The sequence below is a fragment of the Onychostoma macrolepis genome, chromosome 21, assembly GCF_012432095.1.
Source record: "Onychostoma macrolepis isolate SWU-2019 chromosome 21, ASM1243209v1, whole genome shotgun sequence".
Taxonomy (NCBI): domain Eukaryota; kingdom Metazoa; phylum Chordata; class Actinopteri; order Cypriniformes; family Cyprinidae; genus Onychostoma; species Onychostoma macrolepis.
The window spans coordinates 1,213,297-1,235,458 of NC_081175.1; the positions used below are offsets into that span (position 1 = coordinate 1,213,297).

General features: G+C 39.2%; 1 long non-coding RNA gene across 1 annotated transcript; it reads right to left on the reverse strand.

Annotated features, from left to right (window-relative positions):
- Positions 1-16,027: 16,027 nt before the first annotated feature.
- LOC131528482 (uncharacterized) lies at positions 16,028-16,514 on the reverse strand. Its single transcript, XR_009267851.1, has 3 exons — positions 16,425-16,514; positions 16,274-16,329; positions 16,028-16,078 (listed from the first exon to the last, which is right to left on the reverse strand). It is a non-coding gene; the product is annotated as an uncharacterized LOC131528482 (long non-coding RNA).
- Positions 16,515-22,162: the final 5,648 nt, after the last annotated feature.

Below are 22,162 nucleotides of genomic sequence, written 5' to 3' on the forward strand. Positions count from 1 at the left end.
AAATAACCTTCCATGAAAAATGAACATATATGTAATACATTTACAAATATCTCAAGTTTCTCATTGTCATCTCCCAAGTGCACACTTCACATCTTTTTTTGGGGAGATGCCGCTTAATATAGATGCCTGAAAAGACTATTAATCTTTAACACATGTTTGTTTTGGTTTTAAATCTTGTGAATCCAATTTAAGCACATTTTATGTGACAGCTGCTTTTTAAGCACATATACACTCAATATTATTTGATTGTACTGCCAGTTAGCTATGGACATGACTCTTGATTATTATTTTTTGATTAATTTCTAAAAAAACACTTTTTTTTGGTTAGATTACTGCAGGTTAAACACAATATAGTATTTACATTGTAATTGGATTTTAGCAAGTATTTTCACAGTACTTTGCACTGTTGTTCCAGTTCAAACTAGTTAAATATTTTTAGGGAAAAATGAAAAAGATTTATATATTTTATCTACTTGATAAAATAAAGCCAATAAAAGCTATGTGAGTTTCACAAAAAAAATAAAAAAATAAAAAATAAACAGGATCAACTATATCTGCAGTTGTGCTGTGTTGATTTTTTTGTAAATGGCGAGAATACATGCAGCCAATGACAACCAGTGTGCGTCCTTACAGCATCTCAGCCTGAGAAGTCACATCAACTTAACAGTTGCATAGGAGATCCCATAAAGAGAAACTTTGATCTGGAAAAGCTGCATGTGTACAAGTATGTATAATCGGTCAGATAATGCTGTCTCACCAGCAGTGTTGGGCAGTAACTAGTTACTAGCAACTTAGTTACTGTAATATTACTTTTTGCAGTAACTACTGTAGTAGTGTAACTAATTACTAATATGATGTCAGTAATATTAGTTACCATCCATAAAACAGCTTAGTTACTTTTCATGCCTCAACCCCGCTGATTTAAAATCCAACAATCAATAAATTCAAATAATGATTTATTTTCATAATTTTCACGAGTCACACATGCATGTGATGTCCCCAGTGCAGCAGGCAAGCTTGGAATATAGAAAAGCTTACATTCAGCAGATATAAATATTGCATTATATTGATTTTGTCAGGAAAAAAGATGATCTGGACACTGGATACTCTGGCATTACATCCCACCCACATCCTTTGATCAGCATGTGGTACATTATATTACTATAATTCAAAATATTTTTGGAAAATTAAACAGTTTCTTACAAACTTATGTGATTTGATAAAATACGTAATGAAATATAATCGTATATGGGTAACGGAGAAATTACAATTAGCTTCAAGCTACACATGACAATTCTACTTGAATGTCACTATCAATCACCACTGAGTGAATCACGACGGCTTTCTTCTTTCGTGAGGGGGTTTGGCGCAACGGCATTTTTGTTTCCAGGCGGAACGTTAAAGAACGTGACACACACGTCTCCCGGAAATCCTGTATAATTCAACCAATCCGACGACGACTTCGAAACTCCTGAAGTGTTTCCAGATAAGTGTGCCATATGCATCAGACGTTTAGCCAACGGTCCGTGGGCGTGACGTCTGAGGCTGAGACTACAGTTGATGAGACACATACTTTGTGGAAACTGTGAAGTGAACAGCATATTCTAGGGCATTCCAGGGCCCATTTTTGCAGCAGGGACCCTCCCTAACTGCAACCACAGAAGAAAGTTTGCTGCACTTCAATTGGATCTTGGTGGACTAACACAAACAAATATCCAATGCCATCAGATAAGGATGCTAAAACAGCTGCCAGACACCGTTTAGAGCAGTGGTTCTCAACTTTTTTTTCCACCGGGCCGCACTATGGTCCAAGTGCAACTCTCACGGGCCGCACACATGTAATTTACATATTACGTCATCAATACAAACAAACCAGGGCCCGTATTCATGAGTTGCTCCTAGTAACAATATTCTAAGAAAAATCTTAGAAATGTGGGTGTTTCCTCTTAAAATTAAAGAAAATATCCTTGTAAAGAAAAAAGTCATTCAGAAAGCATCTTAACCCTTAAAAGAGGTCTTAAAAGGTCCAAAATTAAGGTCTTAAGGTCCAAAATTGTTAGGAGTACAGACAAGGACTTTTAAGTATATTAAGAGTTTCTTTAGCAGTGGAGAAAATGGAAGAAACACGAAGAGGGAAAAGAAATGTGTTGCACACAGTGCATGACAGGGAGTTAATGAGATGCTACACATTAGATTGTGCTTTAGATTGATCTTATTAGAGACATGCTAACATCTCCGACACCACGCAGAAATGTCAAAGTAATGCCAGAAATGGAAGTAATCAATGACATTAACTACATTAACATATTTGGCAACTGGAAAAATGCAACTATGCAGCAGTGATGATCTGGGTCTGTCACAACCTTCTATAAGCAAAGTGATCACACAAACAATTACAGCACTTTCTGAACCTTATTGTGTCACTGTTCATTTCCTATAAAATACGCTAAGTATGACAGCATGCTAAATAAAAAATAAAGAATATATATACATATATAATGTGTGTGTGAGAGAGAGAGAGAAAGAAATTCGACAAAACAGGAAAAATTACGCCTGTAATTTCAAAGTAAAGGCTTACTGTCTAATAAACCCTACTCGTAAAAGCGACCAATCACAGTCTTCAAAAAACTGTGTCATACCTAGCAACAGGGTCAGCCCCGCCTCCTCTGAGATAAAAGTTTTTGTATTTTCCTTGCTCAGAGTTGCTCTCAGATTGGTCCTGAATCACTTTTAAACTAAAACTCCTAGTTAGAAATTTTTAAGCTAAATTAGGAGCTCTCCGAGAGGATTCTTAGAATCTTTAAGAATACGGGTCCAGATTTATAATATTATTTATAGCCTAAATATTATGATATCTAAACGATTACATTTATTGAAATAAATAAATAAATAAATAATTCTACTCACCACTGATAAAACACCTGATGCTGTCGGGAGCTGACCAATTTTGTGAAATTCTGCTCGAAATGAGTAACAGCACAATGAAGTTGCGATTGTAAGTTGCAGTCTGTAAGACGCGCACGGAAGCGTGACTTGACACGCGACATTGCAGAAATGTAGTCTTGATCCAAATATGGAAAGCACTTTCGAATGTAATAATCTGAGGTTCTCTCGAGAGATGTTTTGCCACATTTCTGTAATTAAGGATGATTGCTGCGTAGTAGCGTATGGGTGTTTCTTTTTGCAATCAGTGATCGCGTGCAGTTGCTAATGCATGCAATGGCTTTCTTATGTGTGCTGTTTTACGTTCGGCACGGCCCGTGAATGTCCCACCTTGGCGCCGGCCCTGATTCAGCATGGTGGGCCGCATTTGGATTCGTGACGGGCCACGGGTTGAGAACCACTGGTTTAGAGGGAAAGAAGACCCCTAATTCCAAGCCCGGGAAGGAAAGGACTCCACTCCCGTAATTACTAAGGTATAGGGACTGGAACTGCCTTAACAATTCTTTAAGACTTTTGGATGTAGCAGTAGTGGCTGAAACAAAGAGAGGCCACAAAAATCCGTCCGTCTTTCAGATGAGGCGTTAAACCGAGGTCCTGACTCTCTGTGGTCATTAAAAATCTCATGGCACTTCTTGTAAAGAGTAGGGGTGTAACCCCGGTGTCCTGGCCAAATTGCCGCCACTGGCCCTTGTCAACCATGGCCTCCCAATAATCCCCATCCACTGGATTGGCTCTATCACTCTCTCTCCTCTCCACCTGTAGCTGGTGTGTGGTGAGCGCACAGGCGGCATTGTACTGTGGCTGCCGTCGCATCATCCAGGTGAATGCTGCACACTGGTTAAGGAGAGACCCCCCCCCCCACATGATTGTAAAGTGCTTTAGGTGTACAGCAATACACAATAAAGTGCTATATAAATGCATAATTTCATTCAAGGCAAGGCAAGGCAAGTTTATTTATATAGCACATTTCGTACACAATGGTAATTCAAAGTGCTTTACATAACAGGAAGTAAAATAATCATTAAAAAAAAAATAATTATAATCACAAAAATAAAAACAAGGAATTTAAAAACCTACTGTTAGTGATGTGCTCTTAACACAGAAATAAACATTGTCAAGCTTTGTTCAAACTCTTCCCCACTAAGTGAAAAATCCTTCCAAAATACCTAACGATTCCACTACTTCACCCCCTTCTTATTTTGACCATCATAAACCAAACAAATAGAACTCAGTGCAAAGAAATGCAAGTACTGGCTTCAAATATTAACATTTACCAGAGTCACCATTCATGTTATCAGTCTGAGATTGTCTGAATAGCCATACGTGTCATTGTCTGTTCCCCTTTTTTTCTCTCTCTTTCGATCAATCTGTCCCTCTTTTTTTTTTTCCTCAAATAAATTCTAATATCACTCATATTTTCATTGTGCCATTTTTATACTTGGGCGAAAAGGAGCACATTTGGATGTTATGGGGTAGTTGGTGGGGATGCCATAAAAATAAATGGTGTAAGGGCCTAACCCTTAATCTTTGTAAAGGTGACATATTTAGTTGACATGCATAAATACATGTAGGCTTAACAAGGACACTGTAAAATATATATATATATATATTTTAGTTGGAACTAGATGCCATCTTAAGGATTTTAAGTTAACAATGTCATTTTGTGGAAAAACATTATTCAAAGCTCTGGTTTTATATAAAAACTGGAAGGAGTCTTTAATACATATATTTTAGAAGTTGAAATTCTGTATGAGTAAGTGTAAGTATATACGTATATATATTTGTTAGCGAACAAGACTAGTACCGGCTAGGTTCAGCATGATTGTGACCCAGTGTTGGCTCAGTTTCAGTACCCAGTGGTGGACCAGTGCCGGCTAAGTGTTTCATTTCTCGTCGGCGTGATTGTGGCCCAATGCCGGCAGTTTTGGCAGCCGCACTCAGCCCAGTGTATTTGGGCCGATTCTGGGGCGTCATTCATCCCATGTCCATGCTGAGTTATTTATTCCGGCCTGCCGGATCTGGGCCATTATCGGGCCAAACCGTTTTGGCTACCTGGGAAGCATAAGAGTGTAAGATTGTCATGCTCTCTCTTTGTGCTCTTTGTTGCACTTTTAGTTTGTAGTCTAGCTCAGTTCCTGTTTCCTGTTATTCATTCATTGTTCCTTGATTTTTCTCACCCATGTGTTGTTACCCTTATTGGTGTGTGTGTGTATTTAAGCCTTGTGTTCCCAGTGTTCAGGGTTTGAGAAGCACTGCCCTACAATAAGTTACAATATGCTACAATATGCCATTCTTAATTAGGTGTGTAATTGTGTGCAGGTGTCGCTGATTAAAATTCTGGGTTGAGTCATAGAAGTGTGAATGGAGAGGGGGAACCCAGTGGAGACGTGACAGTAATAGTGCGCTTCTCCTCAACAAGCCACACAGTTTAATTTGTGATTCATGCCTTAGCATGGAGGTGTCCAATCCTGCTCCTGGAGGAACAATGTCCTACAAAGTTTTGCTCCAACTAGCTAAAATACAGTTTCCTGGAAGTTTTGTGGGCTGGGTCTAAAAGCTGAAAAATGTTGCCTTTGGAGGATGCATTCCAAGGTATGAAGGTGTCATTGCATGTCCGAATCCAATATTAACCTTACTTCCTGCCTCCTGAGATATCTTCATCTGATCGATTTATGAAGGCAGCGCAGATGTACCCTTGGTTCCATTCTATATCCCACAATTATGTGTGTTCCATTCTGTGACAGATGAGCTACAAAATAGGCTGAAAATTGTGGTTGGTGATCAGTTTGTGTGTAAATGTATGTTTCTGATCAATTTTTTCCACTTTTAATGTTGTTTCTTGCGATAAATTACTAAGTAATTAAATACTTGCTTGGTTATCACCAAAGCTTGCTCTGTTTTGTTGTATATCATTAGACCGTTATGCTGCCCCAGAAGCCTGTCCGAAATCAGTTTTGTGCTGTGTCTCATAGTCATTGCCTGATAAGGTAGCAAGCAAGGCAACAAGTCAGCAGCCAAAGCTTGCGGACGCAGCCTTTGAGTCTGAAAACCTTGATTTGCTTTTTGTGTGTGTTTATCCCTTGTGTTGTGGTGTTCCCAGTCAAAAATGACCGGCCCATAGAAAACAGCTTATAAATCTCTTGTTATGTAATATTATCACCAAATATTAGTATCAATCTTTTTGTCCGCTTGTTTTCTTTCAATTAGGACTGGTTTTGTGTTTATTTTTGGAACTGATTTTTCGTAGGCCTCATTAATCTGAGCTTATGCACCTCAGTTTTTGAGTTAAAAAAGGCATTATTTGTGGATAATTTTGTCAATAAAAAAATTGCACTGTTTATCAAACTAGCATGCGCTAATGTTTAACCAAGAAATTTGTTTTGAAAATCTTTTATTTTGTAAAAATATTGCTCTATATTATGTGCTGTGTAATATTATCACCAAAAATGGGACTCAATCTTTTTTTGTCAGCTTGTTCTCTTTCAATTAGGACTGACCAAACTGTCAGAATCAGACTTTATTAGGGTGGGACCTGTGCTCACAGCTCAGCACCACGCAGGTCAATTGACATTTGCCAGAGAACACCAGAATTGGTAGGTCCGCTGTTGGTGTCCTGTTCTCTTCACAGATGAGAGCAGGTTCACACTGAGCACATTTGACAGATGTGAAAGAGTCTGGAGATGTCGTGTGGAGCATTATGTTGCATGCAACATCATCCAGCATGACTGGTTTGGCAGTGGGTCTGGGGAGGGATGTCCATGAAGGATTGCACAGACCTCCACCTGTTAGCCAATGGTTCCCTTACTGCTGTAGGGTACCGGGATGAGTCGCTGTCAGACCTTATGCTGATGCAGTGGGTCCTGGGTTCCTCCAGGTGCATGATAATGCCCGGCCTCAGTGGCTAAAGTGAGCAGTTTTTAGATGACAATGGTATTGATTCAACTGACTGGCCCTCACATTCCCCAGACTTGAATCCAATTGAGAACCTCTTGGATATTATGTATTAGAGCATCCAATGTTGCTGTGATGAACTTCATGCAAGTTGGATCAGCCTGTGACTTTAGTTTTTTTACATTGACTTTTGGTGTGATTTTGAATCCAGCCCTCAGTGTGTTGATGATTTTGGTTTCCATTGACTGTTGTCACATATAGACTGTATATAAGTAAATATTTTTAAATTGAATATTTCATTCATTGAGATCCAATGTGTGATTTAAGTGTTCTCTTAATTTTTTGAGTAGTGTATTTGCAGTCAGAAATACATATGTGAATATGAACATGATCAACATGCTTGTGAACACTAAATATTTCTCTGATTTCCAATCTCCCCCATTCATTTTCAATGGATGGTCAGTTTTGACCAATAAAGCTAAGATCAATAATTCCTACAATCAGTCAGTATCAAAATTAAATACAAAATCAGTGCTAATTGAAAGAAAACAAGCTGATAAAAAGATTGATACCGATTTTTGGTTATAATATTGCACAACAAGAGATTTATAGGCTATTTGTTGTAGGCTGGTCATTTTTGACTGGAAACACCACCAGTGTAACAAGGTTGAATAAAATTTAAAAAATGTTTTACGTAAATTAACAATTTGGTAACACTTTATTTTAAGGTCTCTTAACTAGTTGCTTATTAGCATGCATATTACTAGAATATTAGCCATTCATTAGTAGTAATTAAGCACATATTAATGCCTTATTCTACATGACCTTATTCTACATCCCTAATCCTACCCAATACCTAAACTTAACAACTACCTTACTAACTATTAATAAGCAGCCAATTAGGAATTTATTGAGGGAAAAGTCGTAGTTAATAGTGAATAAGTGTTCCCTATTCTAAAGTGTTACTTTTTTTTTTGCGTTGGAAGTAGTTATACCCTGTGTGAACAAAGTCAGTAATTCTTAGTCCAATTGACCATATGCACGATTACTTCCTGGTTTTAGATAAGCCAGCTCTGTAATTTCCGGTCAACTGTACTGTGCTGTAAGGGGAGCACCCTTTGCTTTCTCTACATAATTCACTCACATTTTGGAGAAAAGTTGTCTAAGAGGACCAACAAAATGACGTTTCAGGAATGACAAACACAAATGTTAAATTTACGCGAGGGAATCCATTAAATCATGCTGCGAGTCATTGCTATGATTGACTCTGCATATAAAATTATGTTCTTTAATAACATGAAACTGTATGTTAATTCCACTATCATTATTTACGCTGTTGCAAATTATTTTGTTTCTCAGTTTCTGATAAAAATGAGGCAGGAGAGGTTTCTGTGAAAGTCTCTACCTATATATAGCAAATATAAAATGAGCTTCACAGGAAGATTACGAGCTGGCTTATCTTTATCTGGAAGTTCTAAATAGTGCTCAATACATATGGTCAATTGGATAACACTGAGTAAAATTTTTGGGAGAAAGAAAATCTCTCCAGGTCAAAATGACCCAAACAAAACATGAGGGTTTAGGGTAGGATAAACAGTGGCCTTTTGGGAGCAGGTTTGGTGCCTTAGCACAAATAATGTGGGGCCAGTTACCCTATGTTTGAGATTGACTTGATATGTTTTATGACATGAATTTTAAAAACTTTAAATTAAAAGAAAAAATAAGCAAACATGTTAAATATCAAACCACTTTTTTAATCTTTGAAAACTGCAGGATATTTTTAAAGAGGCTGAGGACACAGAGACACGTTTTCCTTGCCACTGCATTCATAATAAATCACATGTAGAATAATGTGATTTAAAACATTTAGGTAACACCAATATGTACAGATTAAAATAAATATATATTTTGATGAAAAGGCATATGACAGGCTTTGGGAGCTGTTCAATACAGAACAAATGAAAGAAGGTAGCTAAGAATAGTCCCGAGGCCTGATCATGTTTAGATATTGAAAAAAGGCATGTTTCAACCCAATTCACTCTCTTGTGATTATCATCCTAGAACTCATATTGAACTCATAAAATATTTAGTAACTTTGCAATACATACATTACAATTCTCACCATGTAGTGCTGAGCAGTTAGTTTTGATTAATCATCATTGGTCTCTGAATGAATCTATAGATTTCTTTTGTAAGTATTACACTGATTTGTAGTTGCTCTCGAGAACTTACATTATATTACGTATACTCACATATATTATACTTACAGCTAATGATATGGGCAAATCCATCAATCTAAGCATAAGCAATAGTGATGGTGATGCTTGCCATGGAAAACATCACTATTTATGTTTTCCAGCTTGAACACGGTTGAAGTGTTCAAAAAAAAAAAAAAAAATTATATATATATATATTTATTTATTTATTTATTTATTTCTTCCAAGCCTTTGTTAACATAAACTTTGTGCAATAGATTAGTACAGGGGCTGCTGGCTTCTATGACATGCCTGGCAACATGTAGGGTACTGTATGTCTCAGACTTATGGCCTATTGGGAAGGGACTAGTTTTCCTAGAAGAGGTTAGATAAATTTGTTTCATAGATGTTTGTTGCGATTTGTAATTCCATCCAATTATACCAAGTCTGTGATTTTCTTGCTTTAAAATTTTCTCTTTCAAATTTTCGGTTAAAGTACCTAGTGGTTTCAGGCAGGGGCGTTGCTAGACATAAATCTCTACTGGGGCACAGGCCCCCCGTTACTCATTTTTCTTTCGAGCCAGTTGCGTGCAATAAGTGTACAACACAATGAACTATACAAACTGGTATAAATGTTTGGTGTAAATAATTGGTGTAAATTTAATTGCATGTTTGAAACTCACTCAAAACAATCCAAACTAGAGTATAGTCCTTTTAGTCAATAGGTAATTACCACACAACAGCCATTGTGTCACGAATCTGGTCTGCACTCCCATTCATTCACCACTAGAGGTCACCACACACCACATGGACTCTCACAGCACACTGGACTCAATTTCCCATCATCCATTGCACTAATTGAGCACACAGCTGCAGGCACTAATCACACGCACACCTGATCCCACGCACACACTGATCACACACCTTATTTAAACCCTGGACCTTCTCTGCCACACTGCCGAGTATTGTATGCGTTTACCGCTCTCCTAGTAGTAGCAGCTACTCTACAAAGCCCTGGATAGTTTTCCCTGCCTGGTTTCCCGTGTTGATTGCTAGCCCGCGTGCCCTGGATTATCTCTCTGCCTTGCCCTCTGGACACTGTTCGCCGATCATCGACCTTTGCTTGCTCTAGGATTACTCTTTGTCTTGTCCCTGCCATACCTGTTTGCCATTGTTTTGACCCTGCCTGTACGACCACGTCTCTGCCTAATAAAAGCTTGCGAATGGATCCGCACGTCTCACGTCTCGTCAGCCAAGTTACAGAATACTCGGCCACACAAGGATCCAGCAACTTCTCAGACGGACATTGGTCAGGTATGGACACAAATAGACAATTGTTTGCCCTTAAACAAGGCCCACATTCATTGGAGACCCATATTAGGCAATTTTTAGTTTTTGCTCATTATTCCGATTTACCAGACATAGTCTTAATTGAGATTTTTTGTGATGGCATTAATCTACCTCTGCGATCTCAGCTCAGACGCGAGGGGCCGCGTTCATCACTGAGTTGTTTCTTGGATTATGCTCTGTGGTCTGTTGGTTCAGCTTCCACTGTGGGTGTCGCGGAGGAACGCGACACCGCATTCTCTCGTTGGATAGCAGCCACACTGGAGCAGACACACAAAGTGGCAGCTACACTAGAGCACGAGCACAAAATGGCGGCCACAACAACACCCCGTCATGTCATTGCTGCTATTCATGAGCCAAGTCAGGTCAAAGTTGATGTCAGAGAATCAAATCAAGTCACAGTTGGTCGTCATCAATCGAGTCATGTCTCAGCTGCTCGTCCAGAGTCACAGCAGCACGTCACGGCTGCTCGTCCAGAGTCACAGCAGCACGTCACGGCTGCTCGTCCAGAGTCACAGCAGCACGTCACGGCTGCTCGTCCAGAGTCACAGCAGCACGTCACGGCTGCTCGTCCAGAGTCACAGCAGCACGTCACGGCTGCTCGTCCAGAGTCACAGCAGCACGTCACGGCTGCTCGTCCAGAGTCACAGCAGCACGTCACGGCTGCTCGTCCACAGTCACAGCAGCACGTCACGGCTGCTCGTCCACAGTCACAGCAGCACGTCACGGCTGCTCGTCCAGAGTCACAGCAGCACGTCTCAGCTGTTCACGTCACAGCTGCTTGTCCTGAGTCACCGCAGCACGTCACAGCTGCTCGTCCAGAGTCACAGCAGCACGTCTCAGCTGATCTCCTAGAGTCTCGTCACATTACAGCTAGTCATCCAGAGTCATGTCATGAGTCAAGTCACGTCTCTGTTGATCTTCCAGAGTCACAGCCCGTCACGGCTGACCTTCCAGAGTCGGGTCACGTCTCCGCTGACCTTCCAGAGTCACGTCACGTCCGGGCTGACACCCAGATCATCAAGGTCAGTCTTCCACTATCCCAATTTGATATCTAGTTTGAGGGATGTACCGCTGGTGTCTGCACGCACGGCTGGTATCCCCAAACCAACTCACACTAACCCTCCTGTTCTTATGCATATTCCCCTGTCCGAGGCACTTCCCCTGATGGGAATCGCTTTATGTTGCGTTTGGGCTGCATACACCACCGCAGAACTGCCCGAGGTGGCGGCACACGCTGCAGAACCTTCCGAAGCGGCCGGGCTCGCCTCAGCCTCTTGTATGGTGGTGGCGCCCTGCAATGTTCTCTCGGTCTGTCGAATTGCGGTCGAGGAGACTGTTACCGCTGTAGAACCTCCAGAGGTGGCGGCAACCGCTGCAGAACCTCCGGAGGTGTCAGTGGTATCCACTCACCAACTCTCGTCTTGCTCCGCCACGGCCACAGAGGCCGCCCTTGATTCCTCGTCCTGTCCTGTCGCAGCCAGAAGGGCTGTCCCTGAACTCTCGTTCTGTCCTGTCACGGCTATGGAGGCCGTCAATGAACTCTCGTGCTGTCCTGTCACGGCTATGGAGACCATCAATGAACTCTCGTTCTGTCCTGTCACATCTATGGAGGCCGTCAATTAACTTTCTGTGTTCCCTGCCTCGGCCCTTGGGTCCGTGCATGTTCTCTCTCCTCTTTATGTCTCCATTCTCCCTAGGTCCCAGGCTCTGCTGTGGGTTCCTGATCCGTCGTTGTGGGCTCCTGCTCTATCTGCTCCACCGTGGTGGTCTTCTGCTCCACTTGCTTCGTCTGCTCCGCTGTGGTGGTCCACTATCTGGCTCTGGTGGTCTTCTGCGCTGCCCTGGTGGGCTCAAGTCCCGTCTGGTCCGCCCTGGTGGGCTCAAGTCCCGTCTGGTCCGCCCTGGTGGGCTCAAGTCCCGTCTGGTCCGCCCTGGTGGGCTCAAGTCCCGTCTGGTCCGCCCTGGTGGGCTCAAGTCCCGTCTGGTCCGCCCTGGTGGGCTCAATTCCCGTCTGGTCCGCCCTGGTGGGCTCAAGTCCGTCTGGTCCGCCCTGGTGGGCTCAAGTCCCGTCTGGTCCGCCCTGGTGGGCTCAAGTCCCGTCTGGTCCGCCCTGGTGGGCTCGTGTTCCGTTGGCTCCGCCCTGGTGGGTTCCAGTCCCGTCCACTCTGCCCTGGCTTCCTGCTCTGCCAGCTCTACCTCGGTCCCAGATCACTCCGCTTCCACAAGGCCCTGGCCCTCCAATAAATAAATATTAATTTCATAAAAACACAAATAGGCTAGTGCAGTAGGCTAGTGCAATTCCATAAATTTGACAGAGGTTTTCCTGGGATTTAATGCTTTTCATCTGATGTCTGAGACCTGATTCTGATGGCTGAGAATGAAGTTTGGGTCCCACTTTATATTAGGTGGCCTTAACTATTATGTACTTACATTTGAATTAATCATTTTATACAATACACTTATTGTGTACATACATGTTTTTACATTGTACTTATATTTTTAAAAATACCTATATGTAATTACATCTGTAATTAATTTCTGTAATTACATTTATAATTACTCTGTTGACCTATCCCTTACACCTTAACCCACCCTTAAACCTACCCATACCACCAAACCTGTCCCTAACCTTACCCGTATCCCACCTAACAGCAATAGTATTTTGCAATACAGTATGAACACAATAAGTACATTGTACTTATTTTTTGATGTAAGTACATAGTAGTTAAGGCCACCTAATATAAAGTGTGACAGAAGTTTGTTTATCAAGTGCCCCAAGGGCACGTGCCCCAGTACATGGGGTCTAGCGACGCCCATGATTTCAGGTAACATTGTGGTTCTCATCATGTGTTTTTTGAACTACCTGAGCTACCGTTTGTTTGCCAACCTTTGGCATGCTGCATCTTTCAATATAAAGGGCAGTCATCTATAAATATTATGTTGGTCAGAAAACAAGGTGTGTTCAGGCGCATCGTTGGCGCGTTGCTATTTTGAGGCAACTGAAATAGACTGCGCCATTGACCAACTAAAACCTGGTCTAAAGTCAATGGCACAGTATTTTTCTGTTATTTAAAGAGCGTGCTAGTAATATGCACAAAGCGCATACACTCTGCTTATTACACACAGGGACGCGCTGCAGCACACAAACATGCCAAATATTAAAAATTAAGTGATTACAATGTAAAATATTATTAATGTGTAAGCTACATAAATGTCATAATGGATAGTCATTGCATTTATCAGAATTAGGCTACCTATTTGCTTGGGCATGCACGAGCAGATCCGTTTCCTCTCTGGAGACGCGTTCAGTCTTTGCGCTTGCAAATTCCGCTGTGTATAATAGCCATATAATATAATAGCGAATCTGCCATGGCACGAGCGCAACTGGCTCTTAAAGTGTGCTCTTTTGACCGTGATACTTCCGGAGTGAACACTGGCACTACTAGCTGCCGCCCCAGGTGAAAAAGAAATATATATAAATTGTGTTTCAGACACACTTAATATATTTATTAGTGGTGGGCATAGATTAATTTTTTTTAATCTAGATTAATCTCACTGTAATCTTGGAATTAATCTAGATTAATCTAGATTAAAATGGCTCATTTGAATTCTGCCAAGTAGATAAGTAAACAACTAGCAGTCATCAAGAATTTAATATTGATAATAACATTGAAGACATTGTATGATTATTCCTTAAAGATAAGGTTTTAATAGTTTTAGTAGTAGTAGCCTATTACGTTCTGCCCAATGTCTTCAAGTGAAACCGAACTTTTATTTTGACGGGTTGCCGTGAGGATAGTTTTTCTTAAATGAAACGCTCGAATGCTCATGAAGTGACTCTCAGAGCAGTTCTGGAGATGTTGTTCATGTATTTATGTCCTCATTTAGTGAGACGACAGACGTTAATATCGCCGCAAGCGCCACGCCGGTCTTCTGTATGAGTAGTGAACAAACCCGTGCGTCCTGCGCCATACATTAACACAGAGACACACAGAAGTCATATTTAGATAGACGCTTTTGCGGCTTAATATTTACAAATAGGAGTGGGAGTGTGCTCACTTGTGTGTGCGCCACGCTTGTTTGTGTGTGTGTGTGTGTGTGTGCGAACCGAGGCGGAACTCCGCTGTGCGCGCGATACAGAGAGCGCGACCATGTAACGTAGAGACAGAAATGACTTGCCGATTTCCATTGGGAAGCTTCTTAAAAATACATTTTCCCTGAAGCAAACCCGGCGGCTTCATAGCTGCATCCATGTTAGCACGCATACACACAGGTTCGAAGACTCGTTCTCGCCCCCTACAGTGCAATTCTGCTAGGTATACATCCGCGCTAAAATATCGAGGTGAAAGTCATCATAGCTTGAGTAGTATAGACCCAGCTCCCAACCCAACTTTGAGAATAGATTAACGCCGATATTTTTTTTATCGCCCAATAAGAGTCTCACGTTAACGCAGCACGTTAACGCTGATAACGGCCCACCACTAATATTTATATTATACTATACTAAGTGCATATTAAATGTATTATTTTGAAACAACTTTAAGTATATTAAGTGTATTTCAAGATATGTTTAAGTTCAATTTCATTCTAATTGTAATATATTTAATATATTGAAATTGTGTTAAATTGGAACCACTTTAAGTATATTTAGTGCAATTTAAGTGTATTTCTTAAAATACATTTAAAATGTACTTTTAATACTTCATGAACTACAGGTAGAATATATTTGAAGCATCATTTTAATGTGCTTCAAGTACATTTCAATTATATTTCAGCTCATTAGAAATGCATTAGCATTACACTACTAGTATATTATATTATATTTATTAGTATTATATTTTCAGTATATACACACACGTACACTTTGATATCTAGAAAACTTTAATGTATTACATATTGTGTACATTACAAATATTCATAAAGTACATTAAAAAAAGTACAGCGGCATATATACTTTGGTGAAAAACAAAAAAATATACTATTAAATGTATGAAAAATACAAGTACAAGTATGTTTATAGTATATTTGTATTACTACAAACATACTCAAGTACATTTTAAAACATTATATAAAAAACATTATAATAAATGAAAAAAAAGACAAATGCTATGGAAAAGCTATCTTATCCATTTGTAGAACATTTAAGTTATACCTGTATTACTGAAAAGTTATGAATTTTACATCAATGAATAAATAAAAATTACAACGCAATTTTCTGAAGAAAAAAAACAAAAATTTACAGAAAAACTAAGTGCAGAAGTGAATAGATGTGTGTACAAAGAGTGAAGATAATAAAGTTCAAGCAACAGAATAGGGAGGGATGGAGGGGGTTTTGGAGGTGGACGAGGAGATGGTGTAGGAATGGTGAGAGGCAAAGGTGGGGGATGATGGCAGGATGTGGTGAAGGGATGGTGATGGGAGGATGACGATGATGCCCTGGCGGCTTAGATGGAGTTTGGCACATGGCACAGACCCAGAGCATCCCAGTGCTGACAACACACAGCAGAATCGAGGGAGGGAGGAGCCAATATGTAAATGGTGTGGCTGCTGACATCTGGGGGCCGACTGATGGAGACAGAGCTGGTGGATCCAAAGGCGCAGACGGAGGGCCGATGGAGCTGAGCGTCGTCGCAGGTTCCAGAGACCTGGGCACAGCCTAGTCGTCCTGGCATACAATATTTTGCACAAGTGCCTTGCAGCTTTAGAAAAAAACTAAACTGAAACAAAATTAGATAACGGATTTTTACATGAATGACTGAAAGGAAGCACAAATTAGCCACCTGGAATGGACACGTTGCTAACATTTTTCTTCCAAGATTGACCGAATCATCCTCCATTAGGCCTGATTCAAAAATCTCTATAACAGAGGTGATACGATATTAAAATATACTTACTATTCCTTTGCTTGTCTCTGCACTCAGATTTCAGTTTGTCTTCTATAGCAGCTGATCTGAAAAACAAATGTTAATATTTCTCACACGCACAAAAAAAGGCAAATGATGATTGATGATTTGTTTTCTATTTAAGAATGACAGAACAATGTACCTGGTCGGAAATATAGTCAAAAACCTTCCCAGCCTCAGCAGTTTCAGATGTACTGTATGCTCTTACAAGCAGCCCTTCTTACAATTTAATCTCTGTTTTTATCTGCAATGAGAACTATATATTAGAAAATAAAGTCGTTAAGGTTGTCAAGCTTGAACAAATATAAACACCAATCAACCAACACTACCACAGTTTGCTGATCAGCTCAAGACAAAGTAACTATATGTTCATAATCACGGTTATTTCAAAGATCATTAACATCATTACAATGAAGCCAAATTGTTCAGGAAATCAGAAATAAATACACTTCATGTTGCAAATAAAAACTGTTAATGTTGTACATGTTATAATGACTAATTTTATTTAATTTATTTTTTTCTGCCAATGCATTTGTCAAAAACACGACTGGTACAGACAAATAACGTTAATTAAATACAAATCTTACCTGAAGTCACAGTGAGGTTCCAAAAGCCAGACGCCATACACGCTTGCAGAAGCTGGTAAAAATAAGAACATACCGCTATATTTTCTAATTAATTTCATAGTTCCCCCAAAACAATTTGAATTATGTCATCACTCACCCTTAAAATGCTCCAAACCATCTAAGACTTTCGTTCATCTTCAAAAGAAAAGCTGAGATATTTTAATGAAATCTGAGAGATTTATGTTCCTCCGATGAAAAGATTCATCAAAGATGTTCACGTTTCAAAAAGGTTCAAAAACATTGCCAAAGTAATCCATATGAATTGCGTGGTTTCCTCCAAGCGCCCTAAAGAGACACGATCGCTCTATATAATACTGTTTAAATTTAGACTTATATTCACATTCAAGGGACATTTGCACAAACATCATATTTGATTTACTAAGCTCTCTACTGCGAGCTCATTATCCTACGAACCAATTAGAGCCGTTCAATGGCTCTGGAACCAATCAGGTTTAGTCTGTGTTGTTTGAATTTAAACACAAATAAAGTTTTTTATTTATTTATTTATTTTTTCAGATATGATGTTGAAATCCTTGTGGGAATTTCAGAAATATATATTAGAAAATAAAGGCATCAAGCTTGAACAAATTTATAAACACCTAGCTTATAACAATTAATGTATCATACTGAACAACAGCCTAATCAACCAAAGTAGCATAACCCATATTAAACAACATATTTTAAATATTGCAATGGTTAATAATATTTGACAAAGGTTTGTACATTGTAAATGTTAAAAATGTTTTTTTCCAAATATCGTACTTTTCCAAATATTACAATTATAAATACATGCATACTATTACTATATTTCTAAAAAAGTATAGTAGAAATACTATGTTAATAAATATATTCTTAGTTACACTTTTAAGGAATATACTAAACACAAGCATACTTTTAGTGATGTTTTAGTGTATTTACAGAAAACAGGTTATGTTACCCTTACTTAAAGTATATTTTATGTGTACTTTGTGTAAGAACATAACAAAATTATTACACTTTTAGTAGGTTTTTATATTGCAGTAGGCCTACACGTGGTTATATTGTGCTTGTGTTTAGCATATTCCTTAAAAGTATAATTAAGCATATATTTATTACCAACTTATTTCTAGTATACTTTTTTATAAATACATTAAAAATATGCTTGTGTTTAGCATATTTCTTAGAAGTATAACTAAGCATATATTTAATACAAAAGTACTTCTAGTATACTTTTTAGAAATATATTAAAATGCAATTCAATATATTTTTAATGCACTTCAAATAAGCATGTTGGGAATACAAATGTATTATAAACATACTACTTGAATTTCAAGTATATTTTTAATACATTTAATACTACGTCTTTTTCACCTGGGGCGCTGCTCTAGGGGAATTTTTATTTTAGTAGTTGTCTCATTGCTTTTTAAACTGTTTTATAAGCTATTTTCCATCTGTCATCTGCCTGTGTATCTACGCTCACTACAGTGAGATTGGACCATTAGATTGGTCGCGACTCTCAGCTGATCTGCGTGATGCTTCTTGCTGCTGCCGGTTTGTCTGCCGGTTACTGACCTCTGATTTTCCACTCGAGGCGACTCCTGCACGGGAAACAACCATGAAGATCATTGAGCTGCTTGTATGTATTAATTACATCTGGGTCACCCTCTCTGCAATATATCACCCTGTAGTGTCGATCCTTCAATATTCTGCAGCAGAACTCTTACATCTCCGCTCCTGTCTCTTTGAACTTCCGTCAGTTTTACATCTTCATCCAGATATTGTATATCAGCCACTTCGGAAATACACTCACCGTGGGTCTCTTCGGGTCTATACCATCGATGACTCGTGCTCAATACGGTCATTCTGGTCGTCCAATCCATGTCCAGCAAGGAGGTTCACACGGACAATTGATCATGGTGTACTAACCAACCTGGCCAGATCAGTTGACAACGATACTGGTAAAAATAATCTCTCCTTTGGATTACTCAACATACGATCACTCTCCAATAAAGGACCTCTGGTGCATGACTTGTCTGACCGTAAATTTGATTTCCTCTGTCTAACTGAGACTTGGCAGAAACAGGATGATTTCCTCCATCTTGACCAGTCTGTTCCTCCGGGGTATGTTTTTGTCTGTAAATCCCACGTTACTGGATGGGGAGGGGGCCTAGCGATACTTCATAAAGAGACATGGAAAGTATCCCAGCTTACTGTGCCTACATACACATCATTTGTAACCATTGCCCTAAAAATCAACGGGGCTGTTCCAACTATTCTCGTGACTATTTACTATGTACCATGTCTTCAAATGTTATCATGCTGGGTGATTTTAACATTCACATAGATAATGTCAGTAATACAAGTACAAGTGAATTTTTATCTTGTCTGCATAGTTTTGGTATGCAGCAATTCACTAATTTACCCACTCATTCCAAAGGGCACATCTTTGATCTCATTTGTTGTTCTGGCATAACTCCTTATAATTGTACTGTTTCTGACTTGTCCATATGAGACCATCTGCTGGTGTCCTTTTGCACCAAACTGACAATCTGCAAGGTAAACCTGTGTCTCTCTGTCACATTTCGGAACATTAAAGAACACTGATGTGTCTACTCTTGCTGATGAACTTGCCATCTTTTCCAGCAAAGCTGATTTTCCTGATGCTGAGGCGCTGGTTTCATATTACACTAATGGACTAGCTGAGATTTTAGATGTTTATGCACCTGTGAAAACCCAAACTGTTTCTTTTAGACATTCTGCTCCTTGGTTTACCCCAGAACATTGTCGGCTTAAAACTAAAGGCCGTAGGTTAGAGTGCCTGCATGCAAAATCTGGGCTTGCTGCACATAAACAAATGTGCAGTAATTGTGCTCTCTTTTCTGTGGATAAAAAATATTTTACGACCATCTGATTCTCTGCCATCAGATATGTATTCTACCACACTATGTGACAATTTTATGACTTTCTTTGAGTCTAAGATTAAAAATATTCACCAACAATTACTTGCAAGTAACTCAGGTTATGACCTCTGTTGTTCAGCCTTTTATGTGCCCCCACACTCTGTTTTCTTCACATTTCTCCACAAGTCTACTACCTGTTGGCTCAACCCTTTACCAACTCACTTATTTAAATCCTGTTTACCATCTTTATCTTCATTAATTACAAAAATTATTCACGCTTCTCTTGTTTCTTGCTCTGTACTCTCCTCTCTTAAATCTGCTATTATTTCTTCCATCCTTAAGAAACCAGGGGCTGATCCAACTAACCTAGATAATTACTGTCCAATTTCTAACTTGCCATTCATCTCTAAAATCTTGGAAAAGTGTGTTGCAACAAAGGTCCATGATCATCTTTCCAATAATAAACTGTTTGGGCATTTTCAATCTGGCTTTCGTCCCCACGACAGTATGGAGACTGATCTTGTTAAAATTACTAATGATTTGTTGTTGGCAGCTGACTCTGGTTTATTAACCATACTTGTCCTTCTTGACCTAAGTGCGGCCTTTGATACCATCTTGCATAAGATTCTCCTTGACAGGTTAGTTTATATTGGGATCACTGGCACACCCCTATCCTGGTTTATGTCATATCTCTTTGGTTGCACTCAGTTCGTCCAACTTAAGCACTTACGATCTAGATCATCCACATTTAATACTGGTGTTCCTCAAGGTTCTGTTTTGGGCCCGCTTTTATTCATTATCTACTTACTCCCGCTTGGTCACATTTTCAGGAAACATGGTATTCAGTTTCACTGCTATGCAGAGGTGTAAAGAGTACCTGAAAACCATACTTGAGTTGTACTGATACCTTACAGTGAAAATTACTCCACTACAAGTTACAAGTCACCAATTCTAAAACAACTTGAGTAAAAGTATTAGAGTATCTGGTTTTAACAGTACTTTACTTGTACTAAATATAGGCTCAAAGATGCACAAGTCAAAGGGTCCCACTTTATATTAGGTGGCCTTAACTACAATGTACTTACATTTAAATTAATAATTTGATACAATGCACTTATTGTGTACATACATGTTTTTACATTGTACTTATATTTTTAAAAATACCTGTATGTAGTTACATCTGTAACTAATTTCTGTAATTACATTTATAATTACTCTGTTGACCCATCCCTTACATCTTAACCCACCCTTAAACCTAAACATACCACCAAACCTGTCCCTAACCTTACCCATATCCCACCTCAAGAGCAGTAAAAGTGTTTTGTAATACAATTAGTACATTGTACTTATTTTTTTTATGTAAGTATATAGTAGTTAAGGCCACCTAATATAAAGTGTGACCAAAGTTGCTAATATCTTACTCAGTACAACTACAAAGTAACCAAAAAGATACTTAAGTACAGTAATTAGTTACATTTACTCAAGTACTTTACACCTCTGCTGCTATGCCAATGTCACCCAGCTCTACCTGTCTTCTAAACCCCCGACACTTTTCCTCTGCCTTCTTTGTCCAGCTGTTTATCTGAAATCAAAGACTGGCTTTCAGCTAACTTTTTAAAACTTAATAGCAATAAAACTGAGGTCTTACATTCACTCTCCCTGCTGTCACCACGTATACGCTTAACTACCATGGGACCTACAACATTTAGCCACGTGGCCCCTCGTCTATGGAACTCTTTCCCTCTCAAAATACGTAATAGTAACAGTCTGCATACTTTCAAATCCAATCTTAAGACCAATATGTTTACCTTTTTTATGACCTGTTTTTACTTACCTGTGCTGTATTATACTGTTTATATGATGTATGTGTGCTTTTAAGTTGTTGTGAAGAGTTGTTTGACTATTGTTTGTTTGCTTCTAAGGTGACCTTGGGTGTTATGAAAGGCGCCATCAAATAAAATGTATTATTATTATTTATTAAAAGGAATGGGAGATGAGACTCTGATTGGTTTATTGCACGTTATGCCCAAAACACACCCATTACTCATTAAGAGAATAGAGACAACCCTTTTAGACCATGCGCCGGGTGCGCCAACCGTTTTTCCCGTCGTTAAACTAGCAAAAGTGGATTCGGACACACCCTAAGTGCACCTGAGCTGTGAGCTTTAGACCATGCGCTTAGATCGTTAAAATAGGGCGTTAAAATATAAACAAATGTTTGTTTGTTTATATTATTTGCATTTTTTTTTTTTTTTTTGCTGAGTTTATTACAATAATTTAAAAATGTCATTAATTAATATCTAAAAGCAAATTTTAATGATTTGTACCTGCAGCTGTGCTTGAGTAATAGTTGTGTTGTCCTTCAATTCTCTCTA